Here is a 5912-nt window from a genome sequence, read left to right on the forward strand (position 1 = left end):
ATTGCCAGATTTGAACAATTTTCGGGTGATTTATAATCAAATATATGCAGACATTTTAGGGTGGGAACAGAACCGGTAAAGGGTGGATGAATGTAGAAATGCTGGTCCACAATTTCCACCTTCTTTGACGAAAACATCCCTAGGTATAGGTAATAAGAATATGAAACTTTCATCATTGGATAGAATCACAGGTGCCCTTTTAGATGCCAAATTTGAACAATTTCTGGGTCATTTATGATCTAATACATGCCGACATCTTTGTGCTGTGAAATAACCTGTTCATCGTAAAGACATACAGAATTAGGTCAAAATAACAAGCACACGGCCAAGAACTCTTCCCTTCTTTTGCAAATATTTCTCTAACTACAAAAAACATCAATATGAAACATCATTGGATTGAGTAACATGTGCCATTTCAGATGCCACCGAGATTGCCAGATTTGAACAAATTCGGGCCATTTATGATCCAATATATACAGACATCTTTTTGCTGGGAAAGGACCTGTTCAACCTGAATAATAAAGAATTCCGTCGAAATAGCAAGCAGACAGCCATGAACTCTTCCCTTTTTTGCAGCTTTTATCTAACTAAAGCGAATATAAATATGAAACTCACATCATTGGATTGAGTAGCATGTGCCCCTTCAGATGCCACTGAGGTTGCCAGATTTGAACAATTTTCGGTTCATTTATAATCCAATAAATGCAGACATTTTGGGGTGGGAAAAGAACCGGTAAAAGGTGGATGAATGTAGAAATGCCAGTCCAGAATTTTTGCCTTCTTTGACGAATATATCCCTAACTAAAGCAAATATAAATATGAAACTTACATCATTTGATAGAATAACATGTGCCCTTTGTGATGCCACCAAAACTCCAATATTCGGACAATTCTGAGGTCTTCTATAATCCAATATTTACAGACATGTTGCGCGGGAAACAGACGAGTAAAGTGTGGACAAAAGAAGAAAGGCGAAAAAATAGCAAGCAGTCGACCAGGAACTACCGGCTTTCAGGGTTCTTTCCCTAAGTAAAGAAAATATGAATCTGAAACTTACATCGTTGGATGGAGTAACATGTCCCCTCTAAAATGAAACGATGTTTGAAACATTTGAACGTTTTTCAGTTCATTTATGATCCAATATATACAGACATCTTTCTGTGGCAACAGGACCAGTGAAAGGTATAAAAATGCCGATTAGCATGAAAATAGGAAGTAGTAGTACAGGAACTGTTTCCCTTTTCGAAGACATTTTTCTTATGAATATGAAGCTTACATCATTGAATAGATTATTAATATGTGTCTTTTCAGACGCCACAAAGATTGCCAGAATTGGAGATAATTTTGAGGACTTTCATTATCCAATATATGCAGATATGTTTGAACGGGAAAACAGACTTGTGAGGTTTGGACCATTGGATCAATGCAAAAAATGCCAAAAGGCCTTCTTTCAGGGTTCTTTCCCTAAACAAAGAAAATATGAATCGTCCATTATTAGACAACGCAACATGTACCCTTTCAAATGAAACGAAGATTGAAACATTCGGACAATATTCAGATTATTTGTGATCCAATATATGCAAACATCTTTCTGCGGCAACAGGACCTTTAAAAGGTTTTTAAATGTTGAGTGGCATAAAAATAGGATGCAGTAGTATAGGAATCGTTTCCCTCTTTCAAAGATATTTCCCTAAGTAAAGGACATATGAATATGAAACTTACATCACTAGATAGAGTAACATGTCACCTTTCAGATGCCGCCAAAATTAAAACATTTGGTGAATTCTGAGATATTTTATAATCCAATATATGCAGACATGCTGGCGCAGAAAAGAGGCCTGTGAAGAAAGGACAAATCGAGAATGCGAAAACAAAAAAAGCAGTTGACCAAGAACTCTGGATTTCTTTCAGGATTCTTTCCCTGAGTAAAGGAAATATTAAACTTCCCTTATAGGGTACAGGAATATGTATCCTTTCAAATGCCACCAGGATTGAAACATTCGGCCAATTTTCAGGTCATTTATGATCCAATAGGCCTACATGCAGACATCTTTCTTCGGCAACAGGACCTGTGAAATGTTTATAAATGCTGAGCTGCATGAAAATAGGAAGCAGTTGTTTTTTTGCAGATATTTCCTTAAGTCAAATATGAAAATGAAACTTACATCATTAGATAGAAAAACATGTTTTCTTTCCGATGCCGCCAAGGTTAAAAGAGTTGGACATTTTTCAGGTCATTTAGAATCCAATATATGCAAACATCTTTCCGCAGGAAAAGGACCTGTAAAAGGTTGTTAAATGCTGAATCGCATAAAAGTAGCAAGCAGTAGATCAAGAACGTTTGCTTAATTTTCAAGATATTTCCCTAAGTAAAGGAAACATGAATATGAAACTGACATCATTAAATAGAAAATGTTATTCCCTTTCAGATGCCACAAAGATCGCCAGATTTAGACAATTTGCAGGTCCTTCATGATCCAATATATGTAGACGATTTTGCGCTTGAAGAAGGCCTGGACTTGTAGAGTGTGGACAAATGCAGAGTTTCACAGATACAGTACGAATAGTAGTACAAGAACTGTTGTGTTCAATTGCAAGTATTTCTTTAACTAAAGCATATATGAATATGATATATACATAAATCATTGGATAGATGAACATGTCCCATTTCAGATGAAACCGAGATTGCAAGATTTGGACGATTTTCACGTCATGTATGATCCAACATATGCAGGCATCTTTGTGAGGAAAAATGTGGACAAATGCAGGATTTCAGAAAAAGAAATAGGGAAACAGTAGGTCAAGAACCTTTATAGCTTCTTTCAGAGTTATTTCACTAACTACAGCAAATACAAATATGAAACTTACATCACAGGATAGAAGAACATGTGTTCTTACAGATGCCCCCAAGACGAAGAATAAACAGAATAACTTGCAAATGCTCTAAACATTATGTATCAAATTATTCATTAAAAATTCAGTCCATGTATAAGAATATTATATATACAAATTTGGCAGTAACGAATCGCTAATAATGGCGCATTATTCTGATTTTCCTCAGAAATGATTGGGACGAGATACCAATTGACCCAAAAAAGCAACTTAACACTAAGGGATCTGAAAAGATCCTGCATCGATTTTTTTTTAACGGACATCGCTACAGTACATTTTTAAATACCTGGGCTTTAGGAGTATTTTAGTCATTGTGAAACCATTCTGTGAATCATTAAGTATTAGCACAGCGGCCGTTTTTTTCGAGACATGTTGCGAAAAAGGTACTCTTTATGTTCTTTTTTCTTCTCTTTTCACTTTTTATTTGACTTTTTCGCATGTTCCTAAAATGGCATTCTTTTTTTTGAGGGGGGGTCGCAAGTTCCACTGACGACAAAAACCCCCTTACAATATTTGCGAAATCGATACCTCAGAAAAGAAGTGCGTTACGCAAATATTGTCGTCATGTAATGATGTCATCAAATGGCAAGTTATGTGACATTAAACTTGAACGATTAAAAACTATATTTCCTGAAGTATATGGCCAAATGGGTTCAGACCTTGTAGATATTTTGAAGGGGAAGTGATTTAAACGAATATAAACCTCATGTGATGAAGTCAGCAGGTTACAAGTCATGTAACAATAAAGGTGCACTCCTCCAACCCCATATCAACGGCACTAATGCTCCATCGGGTTCAAACATTGCACTTCAAAATGATGTTGTCTTCAATGTGGTCTCCAATTCATCTCGTGTGGCTAAAGTATTCTTCAAATCACCAACAGATTACGTTACGTACTTGTCGAGCACCCTCTAGTGACAGGTTAAAAATTCTGAAAAATGAATTTTGAAAATGGCTGTGGTGAAGTTTGTCCGAATCGCCTGAAGATTGACGTGGATGATGATATTTACCCATTTAACAAATGTGAGAAATTTGGGGCCGATGACGTTATCATACCGGAAGTCCTAATAAAATACGTCCTTTTCCTCTTCAAAATTCGGTAAAACGTCAACCGTGAAAGATTTCAGAGTGAATTGTCCATTACATGATAGCTAAAACATTGAAGCCAACTACATCAAGTGCTTAACTAGTGTAGTTCTTCACACAGATAAAGCACTGACGACAAAAAAAACTTACAATATGTTCGAATGGAGTCGCTTGAACGTAGTGTCTCTAGTCGAGTGGTGTGTTACGCCACAACAATAGCATCAGTCCCAACTATAGTTGGGCCCGTCCCAACTAGAGTGCTACAGTTGGACCGGCCCAACTACATCAGAGAGGTCCTGTGTGCATCATGTGCCCAGCTTGTGCCAAAGTCATATTGTTTACAAATGTCATGTCATTGGTCATAGGGCCAAGTGCCACATTTTTGATGAATTGTGTCAAGTGTGAGACACATTGACTCGGATAATGTTGAGACATTTCCATCAGACATTGGTCAACAATAGTTGGGCCAGCCCAACTGCAGCACTACAGTTGGGACTGTCCCAACTATAGTTGGGACTTATGCTATAGTTGGGGTGTAACAGGGACATTAGACCAAAACGTCGGGTCAAGTCAAGTATTTAGCTTCAATAACTTTGGGTCCCAAATAGTTTGGAACAGCAAAACCTTCGAAAATAACTATCCATTGACCGAGCTTTCGATTTGTAATACATTCATCTGGAAAATGTCACACAATACATTATAATTATTTTGACTCGAGTCATTACGACTATGCTCAACCCCTTGAAGTAGAACATGCATAATACACCTCCTGAAATAAAAGTAGGCTGAACCTGAAACTGCGGTGTACTGTAACTACTCTAAAAACTCGATAGTAAGATACTGGAATAACATAATTCAATTGATTAAAGGAATAAAAACATTACATATTGCTGGTCTCAAGCCAAGACTAAAATAAAACTGGTCTTGAGACCGGTCACAGACCTACATGACTGAAAATATTATATGAGTGGCCTCTTCCGTTATTAGTCACTTGGAGGGTACAATATAGGCCATATTTGTTACATTGTCGGTCAGTATTATATTATGTTTTAGCCGTAACATAGCGCGGGATGGGATACATTTTCGTATGAGTAAAACGTTCCCAAATAAACAATTTGAGGGGTTTTTTGATACTGGAAGTGAATACTACTACAGTCGCTTTAGTAATTTTGTATATCTTCTGCACCACGATGCATACAAAAACATTGTTTGCGTACATGCATTTGCAGTTGGTGATGCAGCAGCCGCCATTTTGATGCTTGTGCGTTCATCTTCAGCAGTAAGCAGCCCTCAGAAATGCCAAAGCTAAACTCCAAACTGCGTAACAGTTGACGGGAGTCCTATATCGAGGATATAATTATGTATTTATCTAGGTTCAGTTCTTACCTGCCTTTCTGCAGCCTTATTTTCTTGTCTGGATAGACTTAGGTGTCCTTGCCGCATTGAAATTGCGAACCACATTGCCAGCAAATCCTTCCAGCTGATGGTTGGTGCGGTCTCGCCGTCTTGTGTGCATCCCTGTGTCCTGGCTTTGAAGTACTAGTTTTCCCACAGCGCCACTTTCGTTCATGTATAAATGATGAACACCTCAACAACTTCAAGGGAATGGTACCAAATGTACCTCATTCAACACCAATGCTGGACACGACTCGATTCCGTTCGGTAAGGAGCTGTTGTTACCACGAGTTTGATGCTTACGTGGTCGACGTGGCGGTTACGGCCGTGATGGATACTCACACGAGCAGCACAGCTGAACTCGTGCGATGCGCTGGACAGCATAGTATGCAAGTTAACCCACAACTCACAACCGCAGCCATTTGCAGTCTTGTCAAACAAAACTAGGTGCTGGTTTTCTTGAATGCATAGGCCAAAAAATATCTCTTTCACCAGGTAGTTTTTCGCTGCACATGTCTGCTTTTGCTTGTATTGTTTTT

This window comes from Acanthaster planci, linkage group LG04 (genome assembly GCF_054643075.1).
Source record: "Acanthaster planci isolate LZ-2023a linkage group LG04, COTS_SCS, whole genome shotgun sequence".
Lineage (NCBI taxonomy): Eukaryota > Metazoa > Echinodermata > Asteroidea > Valvatida > Acanthasteridae > Acanthaster > Acanthaster planci.